The sequence below is a fragment of the Mus caroli genome, chromosome 17 (assembly GCF_900094665.2).
Source record: "Mus caroli chromosome 17, CAROLI_EIJ_v1.1, whole genome shotgun sequence".
NCBI lineage: Eukaryota > Metazoa > Chordata > Mammalia > Rodentia > Muridae > Mus > Mus caroli.
Window position 1 is genome coordinate 46,291,643 of NC_034586.1, and position 9,321 is coordinate 46,300,963.

The 9,321-nt window shown below is 48.3% G+C and overlaps 1 protein-coding gene across 3 annotated transcripts in view; it reads right to left on the reverse strand.

The window, feature by feature from the left end:
• Daam2 (dishevelled associated activator of morphogenesis 2) overlaps nt 1-5,671 on the reverse strand; it is a 105,280-nt gene extending 99,609 nt beyond the window's left edge. For 2 of the 3 annotated variants that reach the window (XM_029471082.1, XM_029471083.1), the window contains exon 1: nt 5,522-5,630. The gene's annotated coding sequence lies outside the window, so the exon portion shown is untranslated. Of the gene's footprint in view, nt 1-5,521 lie in introns of all 3 variants that reach the window. The other variant, XM_021186429.1, reaches the window with a different exon arrangement.
• Between the last annotated feature and the right edge of the window lie 3,650 nt (nt 5,672-9,321).

A 9,321-nucleotide genomic window follows, 5' to 3' on the forward strand; every position in this document is an offset into this window, starting at 1 on the left:
TCTTTCTCTCTCTCTCTCTCTCCCTCTCTCTCTCTCTCTCTCTCTTTCTTTCTTTCTTTCTTTCTTTCTTTCTTTCTTTCTTTCTTTCTTTCTTTCTTTCTTTCTTATGATTACCTATAGGTATCTTCATGCTGTATGAGGCTAAAAACATTTATAACTACCTTATTTGTGTATGTATGTGAACAAATGTGTAAGTGTGTGTGTGTGTGTGTGTGTGCTTTCATGTACGCATGTGTATATATATTCATGTGGAAGCCAGAGGTCAAGTTCTTGCATCCTGCCTCAGGTGCTTGCCTACCTTGTTGTAGCTATGTGCTTTGTTTTTTGGGGTTTTTTTGTTTTTGTTTTTGTTTTATGTTGTTTTTTTTTTTATGTTTTTGAGACAGAGTCTCTCATTGACCTGGAGATCGCTAACTCTGCAGGGCTTGCTGGACAAGAAGTTTCAGGGATTCACCTGTCTCCGCCTCCCAAGTTATAGAACTACAACAAAGATAGTTTGCATGGTTTGCAAAACCTGCACCATGTCTCAGGTTTTGTTTTTGTGTGTGTTTGGTTTCTTAATGTGGGCTCTGTGGGCTTGAACTCAGGTCCCCACACTTGCAAGGGGGAATATTTTACCAACTGAGCCACATTGCTCTAGACACACCTGGCTCTTAGACACAAACAAGGTTAAGTGTGGTGCAGTAGTGCAAGGTAGATCATTACCATCAAGAATAAGGATTCTAGAATTACAGAAAAATAAAGTACCATTCCTGATCCCAGCACTTGTTTTTCATTAGATGCTGCAAATTATTTCTTGTCTTCCATTCTCAGTCTTCCTGTTTCAACAATGGACATGATGGTGAAAACTACCCCTCCCCTGACAGAACAGCCCCTGGTCCAAAGCTATGACTATGATGGCAAAGACACTACTAAGACAATTCACGTCAAAATATCCATCCAATACCATCAGACAGAATGGAAGATGCGATGGGAAGAATCATAAGCAGATAGATGGGCATAGGGATGCTCTGATAGGACACTGCTTGTAAAATAGGGTGCAGAGGTAGGATCTAGCTGTTTCAGTTGCCTGTCTCACTCACTCATTCATTCGCTCATTCATCCACTTGGCCAGTGTTTACTGTCTTCCTTTTCAGAGAACCTAGGAAGTTACTCAAAACACCTCTAAGTGACCAGTGTCTAAGAAGCCTGGGGAAGCATGAGCGAAATGATACCCACGCTCAAAGCAAGGTGCCTCCTCCCTCTGTGGCATCTCAGCTGTGCAGTCTGAGGGCCTCATCAAGAAATGAAAACACACAAACCCAAAAAATGTGAGGAGAGCTTTGGAAGCAACCGACGCAGCCAAAACGAAGGAATTCACTGACCCCCCAATCTGGCCCATCTCAAGAGAAGTTGGCCACTGACTGAGCCTCTTAAAAAGCTTAAAGATCATCCCAGGCCATGGTTAAAGAGAAAGCTCCAACAAAACAAAAACAAATGTGATCTTCAAAGCCTTAAATGTCAACTTGAAGGATGACTTAGAAGCTCTGGGATGAACCAAGAGGCCCTGCAGCTGCCCCTTCAGCCTTCAGAGTTGTCACCCATGGATGATGTGGCACCCCCTCCCGTACCCTCTAGAGCTCAAGCTCCCATCCTGTAGCTCTGCACACGGAGGGGGTGGGGGCTGCCTAACTAACCTTGGCCTCGAAGTTTGTCAAACAAGATTGGCTGACCTGCTCTACCTTGTTATCCTCCCCTTCCTTTCACACACACACACACACGCAAAGATGCATACATACACACAGCACTCAGAAGATCCCAACACAGTACACACACACACACACCACACTGCACCACACCACACACACATACATATAAACCACAACACACACACACACACAAGAACACCACAAACACAGAAGCATGCACGTATATACCTCATACTACATATACATACATACATACATACATACATACATACAAACACACACACACAGCACTGCACATGCGCACAATGCAGCATACACATACATACACAGACACCATATACACAATACCACATACAAAAACACACCACACACACCCACACACACACCACAAACCAGACCACACAGACATCATACACACACAAACCACACACACATACACACATACCACAGATGCATACACATGCACCTCATCACATATACACACACAAACCACGAACCATCCCCCACACATACACACCATACACATACACACACAAACCACACATACCACACACACAGCCCACCCATCTCATTTCTTCCTCTCTAAACAGCTCACTCAAAGAGAGATCTCCACATTGCCTCCGCCATTGGAATACAGCCTTGGGCACACTCATGGGCCACTCTCCCTAGCTAGCTTTCCTACAGGAAGCAGGAATAACCTGAGGACCAGGCTCTCCAGCCATTGGTCTGGCACCCTGGGAAATACAAGATCACCTTCCAGTGAGATGCCTCTTGCCAAATAATTCAAGCTCCTGAAGAGTGAAACACTGAATATTGAAAAATAAATACAATATCCCCTTTATTAAGAGTCCACAGTATCCGAGGTTCCGTTCTTAGTCTTGTATCATAAATGCCAGTTCTGTACTAATCATGGTGCCTATATCTGTTCTCCCGACGAGGAAGTGGAAGTCCGGAAGACTGGATGCCCCAGGATACTCATTCGCACACAAGTCTCTGTTCATGCCGAAAGCAGGCTGCTTGAGAATTAGCACTCTTTCCACAGTGCAGGCTGCCTCTGGGAGCCATAGCTGAGTGTTGGAACCCTCCACACTCCCTGGCTGTCTCCATCTAAATAGTCATGGATACCAAACCAATGGCACCCCATGTTCTTTCTGCCAGGTGTGTTTGCTCCTGGAGGTCTTCAGTGATGCCTTAGATGTGTCTCTGCTAAGCAATGAATGGACTGGATTGCAGAGAGGGCAGAAGCCAGAGAGGGCAGCCTAGTGTCAGTGGTATGGAAATTCATCTCCAGTCTGAGGTCGGTGAAGTGTCTGTCATCTATAGGGTAAGATGGAGATTCCACAAATGGGTTTGGAAAAACCTTAGGTACTGAAGAAAGCTAAGAGCTCCCCCTTACTGTGAGCTCTCTGAGGAGTCACACACTGGGGCATCGCACACATTGGGGTGAGAGTCCTCTTGTGGATTCCCTCTGCTCTTGAATATTAATAGCACATTAATATTACCTTCTACTTTAAGTGCTTGGGTTGAAGGAGCTCAATACTTGGCCACAGGAAAATCAAAAGCGAAGACCCCCAAACTTTGCTCCTTTCTCTTCCCTCCTACTTAATAATCAGATTTCTCTGAACCCAAGACTGACCAATGATGGGGACCGTTCCCTGTACTGAATCAAAAGAACCTGGAGGTCAGGGTATGGGAAACAAGACCATGGAGAGAAAGTGAGTCCCCAGTGAAGCCCTCTGCCTCCCACAGCTCTCCAGGCACAAAGCACCCAGACTCTGCTTGCTGTGCTGTGAGCCCTGTTCTCCCAGCCTCCACCTTCCCCAGTTTAAGCCAGAGGGTTGTCTCTTCTTCTTTTGTCCTGATGGGGGCACAAGTATTCCCCGAGTCTTTCAGCATCTGGAGAAGTTTTGAAAACCGGACTAAGTCAGGTTAGAGCGGGCACAACTCCTCAGAGGAGACTGAGACAATAATAGCGCCCTTGTGTGGGTTTTTGTGTTGTTTTGTTGTTGTTGCTTTAAAAGAAATAAAAAAAGAAGGAGGTGGGATGAAGTTCACAATGTGGATGGAGAAATCGGAGAAATGCTTCCATGCCCAAGGCAAGAATTGACACCACAGTCATGTCTGCGTAAGCACGAGCCCCGTGCGCATCCACAGAGACCCAGCCACCGCTGACACACTCTTCTCCCCTGTCTCACATCACCACCACGCACACACTTCATGGCATGGCTGCCTGCTCAGTCGTTTCCGGTACTTCCCAGGGGGTCAATTTGTATAATTTTTAAAATCCTCCCCAAATCTCAACTTCCTGTGGTTCTGTTTTTATTTCCAGATTTCCTTCCTTCCCGTGGTCTGTTCATTCCCTCTCTCTCTCTCTCTCTCTCTCTCTCTCTCTCTCTCTCTCTCTCTCCCACCCCCCACCATAGGGTGAGTCCAGGCTTCCTCCCTCCCATCCAAACATTGTTAGTTGGCTCTGCTGCAAGATGTAAAACTAGAGACTTCAGAGACAGCATGGCTGCCAATCCAGGCTCTCTTTCCGTCACTTGTTTGCCATCCCTGCTACGGACACATGTACAGGATTGTACACTGTGTATTTTCTGGTTGGTGGACCCCTGTGGCCACCCCCCCCCCAAAACAACCCAACACAACTCCATTCTCTCCTGAGAAACAGATGCCACACAGAGAAGGACAATACAAAACTGGAAAAGCTCTTGAGAGTCAGAAAAGTGACTTCTGTGCCCCTGGGGACTTCCAGACAACCCCCCTGGGGGGGGGGATGCTGCCCTCCCACCATCCCAGGAACTGGCCACACACTCCCCAGGACTGCAGAGAAGCAGCCAAGGCAGAGAGAGAGTTAAACCAAGCCCAGACTGCAGCAATCTGTGTTCAATTTTGATAAAAATCTCTCTTGCTCTCCCCTACCGCCCCCTCCCTCTGCCCACAGCTCAAACAAGTCTCTTTATGTTACCAGTATACATTTTGTTTTGGGTGCTGCAGCCCGTGTCCCTCCCAGAGAACCTGAAGTTAGCCCACTATGGGCACATGGGGCAGAAACATCCACCCCCACTCCTGACACAGAGCTGGACACAGGACTACAGCAGCCAGCAGCACCATCATCTCCTCCTCCTCTCCTCCCTTCTCCTCCATCATATTCCTCCTGCCCTCCCTTCTCCTCCTCCTCCTTCTCTCCCACCCTGTTACCTGTGGCCACACTAAATCCTTTCTGCGTTAAGTCAGAATCCCAGTGCATCGAAGGTTAGACCCCAACATAGCAAGAGTTTGGGCTGTCCCACAGGTGCCAAGGGCCACAGCCTGAGGATTCTCTCTCCCTGATCTCCCTGATGCTTCTCAGCTGCCCAAGGTCCCGCTATCTGAAGAACAAGAGCCACTCCACTAGGCTGCCCATCCTCCTTGTTAAGGCCCTGCCTACAAGTGGGAGCTGTCGGCTTGGAAAGACTTCAGTCCACCTAACAGAACGCACACACCGAAACAGGCAAAGTAGCCACCGAAGAAGTTGTCAGCATCTGGGAGCGGGTGCTATCTATGTCGTTTCGCTCAAGCCATCAGGAGTCTAATTGCAAAGCCGCTAAAAAGTTTTCCAAAGTTTTCCGAAGCCGTGTACAGTGAGTGGCCCGATGCACACACTCCTCACTCCACCCCCTCTGCACGCACACACAGCCCACTCCAGGATCCGAGTCTCTGCAAACATTTTCCAGAACAAAACAGGCAGCTGCTGGAGGGGCTGCCTTTCCGACGCCAACGCAACAGGGAAAAGTAAAGCGGCAGAAAAGTGTCCTGATGTCGCCCCGCTACTAAGTCTCCAGTGCTGCACCTACCCTGAGGCCCGCATGGCACTGTGAGGCTGCTGCTGTCCCGGCTTCCCGCAGGCACCGCGCTCGCTTGCTCAGCTCAGTCCTTGGCTGCTCCGGACTCCGGAGAAAGCAGGCTGCTCCCTCCCGGCCGGCCTCGCGCCGCCGCCCGCCCCGCTCTGACGTCAGGCGTCTTGGAGCTAGGGATATTTATGGCTAGGAGAGACTCTGGCTTTTTCCCCTAGGTGCTGATCCGATGGCAGCAACTTGGGAGTTGATTTGCAGTTTTCACACTGGGAACTGACTGGGACAGAGACAGCCACTGGCACACAGCAGGACCAGCAGGACGAGGGCTGCTCTTTCTCACTTTGGCATCTATCCCTTCTTGGGGGCTGCCTTTTTTTGGAAGCATATCAGGGTCAAAGAGGAGAAAAGTGGCCACCTGAGCAGAACACTCCCCTCCTCTGGCCAACTAGCAGAGGACCATGTGGGGAGCCAGCTATCAGGCTGGAAAGCAGGGTGCCTTCGCTGGGCAGTGTATGCCTGGAAGGTGTTGGCAAGAGAGATAAGCCAGCAGCACAGAGCAACCACTAATTAGAAGGCTTGCACCACACCCTAACAACTTTTCCACTTCTTCTTTGGGAATTCATAGTTTTTTTTTTAATTTATTTTTATTAAATTATGTTCCACACTCCTTGCCTCTTTGTATGCTTTTTCCAACTCAGAGCTGGCCAGTTCATCCGACCCCATTGCTTATACACGTAGTTCAAGCCATATACAATAGCTTATTCATCCTCCAAAAGCTTGCATTTAGTGTTTTAAAATGTGGGGTTGTGGGTCTCCTTGGCCAAACCGGAAATGGTGTCAGTTAAGAGCAGCTGTCTCTATAACCCACAGTACCTTGCGTGCCTATTTATTGTGTACACTGCCCACACCCAGATGTCCCCCTTTCCAACTATTTTTGTCAATATTGGCAGCCACGTAGCAAGTTGTACATAAAAGCAATCTATTATTGTTATTATTGTTAAGAGAGGGGGAGTGGAAAATTATTTAGGTGTAGGAGACATATGGCTGACTTATTTACTGACCACCTGCAGTGAACCATCTCCTTTCTGAATTACCCCACAAGCTTTATTGTGCCATCATAAAGAAACATGGGGTAGACTGAGTAAAACAGGAAAGGAAACAGAAGGAAAGGAAATGGTCTCATTAGCACTGGCCCCCTGAAGCAGTTGGGAGTGTGTGTCTGCAAGACACAAACCACTGAGGGACATCTCTCCAGACAAAATGAGGAGTGGGATACATTGAAAGATGGGCGGATCTGAGAGCTGACTGGCAAGGTTCTTCAACTGGTCAAGGTACTGGTGGACAAGCCTGAAGACCTCAGTTGATTACCAGGGCCTGCCTACATGGTGGAAAGAGAGAGACATAACTGCTGCTCAATGTCTTCTGACCTCCACAGGCATGTGGTGGCACATTCTACAAGTTCATAAACACACACACACACACAGCCAAACAACCAATCTAGCATATAAGAAAAAAAAATCTCTCACACACAAAAAATAAACAGACAAAATTAAAAAAAAAAACCTTAAACTTATTTAAATAAAATTTAAAGACAATTTTTGAAAACTTTAAAAACAATCAAAAGGGAAAAAAAAGGTGAGGCAGGGCTGGGATGGGAAAAGAACAAGAAAAGCTCAAATCAGGAGAAATTGGTGCTGAGGAGTTTTTTTTTTTTAGGCCAGTGAGTCCCAAAGGGTCTTGTGAAATGGGATGGCACCCCATGCCAATCCTAGCACACCAAGTCCCAATAGGGGTCTGCCATCTTGAAGAGTTCCCATCTCCTAGGACTGTCTCCTGAGCATCACGGGAGTCATGAGTCTCTAAAGTACACTCACTGGGAGGCTTTCTCTTCCCAGAGCAGGCAGCTAAGAGCACCACAAACTTCCAAAGAGCGTGGATCAGGGTGGGGAGCAGGCTTCTCAAACCCTTCTCCTCACTCCCTCAAGGGGCCGGGCAGACTTCCCAGCTGCACTCGGGAGAAGAGCATGTGATATAAGCATGGAAGATGATGATGGAGAGAACTCAGACCGTGGAGACCATGCTGGAGGGCCCAGCCCACTTCTCACTGCTTCCGTTAACTGTGTCGAGGGATGATCTCAGGCCATGTTCCTGAAGATCAATGTCACCTGCCAAATAGCTGGACTGCAGTACTCAGCTATCTGCTCAGGTCTTATTCTGGATGTTTCCAGGGAAATGGTTTGGGATGAGATTAATATTTAAATGGGTAGATTCTGAGGAATTTGGATGAGACCTCCTCATCTAATGGATGAAGGCTGTGAAGACCCCAAGAAAAAGCTGAGGCAGCTCCTCCCCCTTCCACAGCCCTGCAGAGGCTGTGAGAATCCTCCTGCCAGACAGACTTGAACCTTGACTTCCAACCAGTTCAGAGACTTACCACCAGTTCAGCTTGCTGGCTAAACCAGCAGATGGGTTACTCCCCAAATCTCCACACATAGATGTGTGAATCAATCTCTCCCTGTCCCTACCTCAACCATGCTCCCTCCCCCTCCTCTCTTCCTTTCTCCACCTCTCTGAGTTTCTCTCTCCCCCCCACCCATACCTCTCTCTTCTCCCTACTCTCCCTACCCTGTCCTCCTTATCTCTCTCTCCTGCCCCTCTTTCCTATCTTCCCTTCTCTTTCCCCTCTTGTCTCTCCTCACCCTCTCATCCAGTCTGTTTCTGTGGAAGTAGTGCAACTGGTGGTAAGGGGAGCCAGGCTCCTCACCCAAGGTAAAGCCTATTCCTGGGTCCATTTCAAAGCCTTGCTATGAAGGTCAAACCATTCAGAACTGATAGAAAATCTCCACCTCAGCTGAGTTTGAAAACACACACCTGTGACTCCAACTCCTCTAGAGGCTCAGGCAGGAGGATTATGGCTCTAGCCTGGGCTAGTGACTCTCTATCCATGGTGGGGAAGCAAAGAGGATAACAGGGAGAGGTAAGAGAGAATGGGGAGGGGAAAGGAGGGGAGGGAGGGGAAGGAGTCTTTTACCTCACAAAGTTCTTCTGAGACTGAGGTAGTGAACCACAGACTTCAGATCCTGGTCACTGCAGACAGAACACGTCTGCTGGCCCACATTCTCTTCTGGAGAGGCAGGGAACTCTGATAGCACTAATGTTTCAAACTCTGATATAAATAATGTTTCTAATGACCAGAAGGTTTAGCTCAGTCAGGAGAGTGCTCATTGGCATCTAGAAAGCCATGGGCTCAGTCCCCAATACCTATAAGAAACTCAACCCAGTGGCACATGCGTGTAATACCAGTGCCGTGGAGGTGGAGCCAAGAGCACCAGCAGACCAAGTCCACCATTGTCCATAGCTACACAGTGAGTCTGAAGGCAGCCTGGGATACATGAGACTCTTAAAGGGAAAGGTGAGGGGGGACACAGTACGCAAAGGCACTTGTCACCAAGCCTGATGACCTGACCCACCCACACAACCCACATGGTGGAGAGAGAGAATCCACTTCTGCAAGTTGTCTTCTGACTTGCACACACACACACACACACACACACACACACACACACACACACACACATTTGCACTTGCTAATTTAGTAATCAAAGGTAAGAAACATCTGTGTAAAGAACGTTTTAATCTGCAGGGGCAGCAGCAGCGGTTTTGAACTGGCCCAGTTTAGCAAGTACCCAGCAGTCTCCAGGTGCATTGATTCTGAGCCCACCTTTCTCTAAGTGACACTCAGGACTCTAATCTCCACTGGACTGGGCATAACCACACCCCCATTAATTGGATCCTCTTCA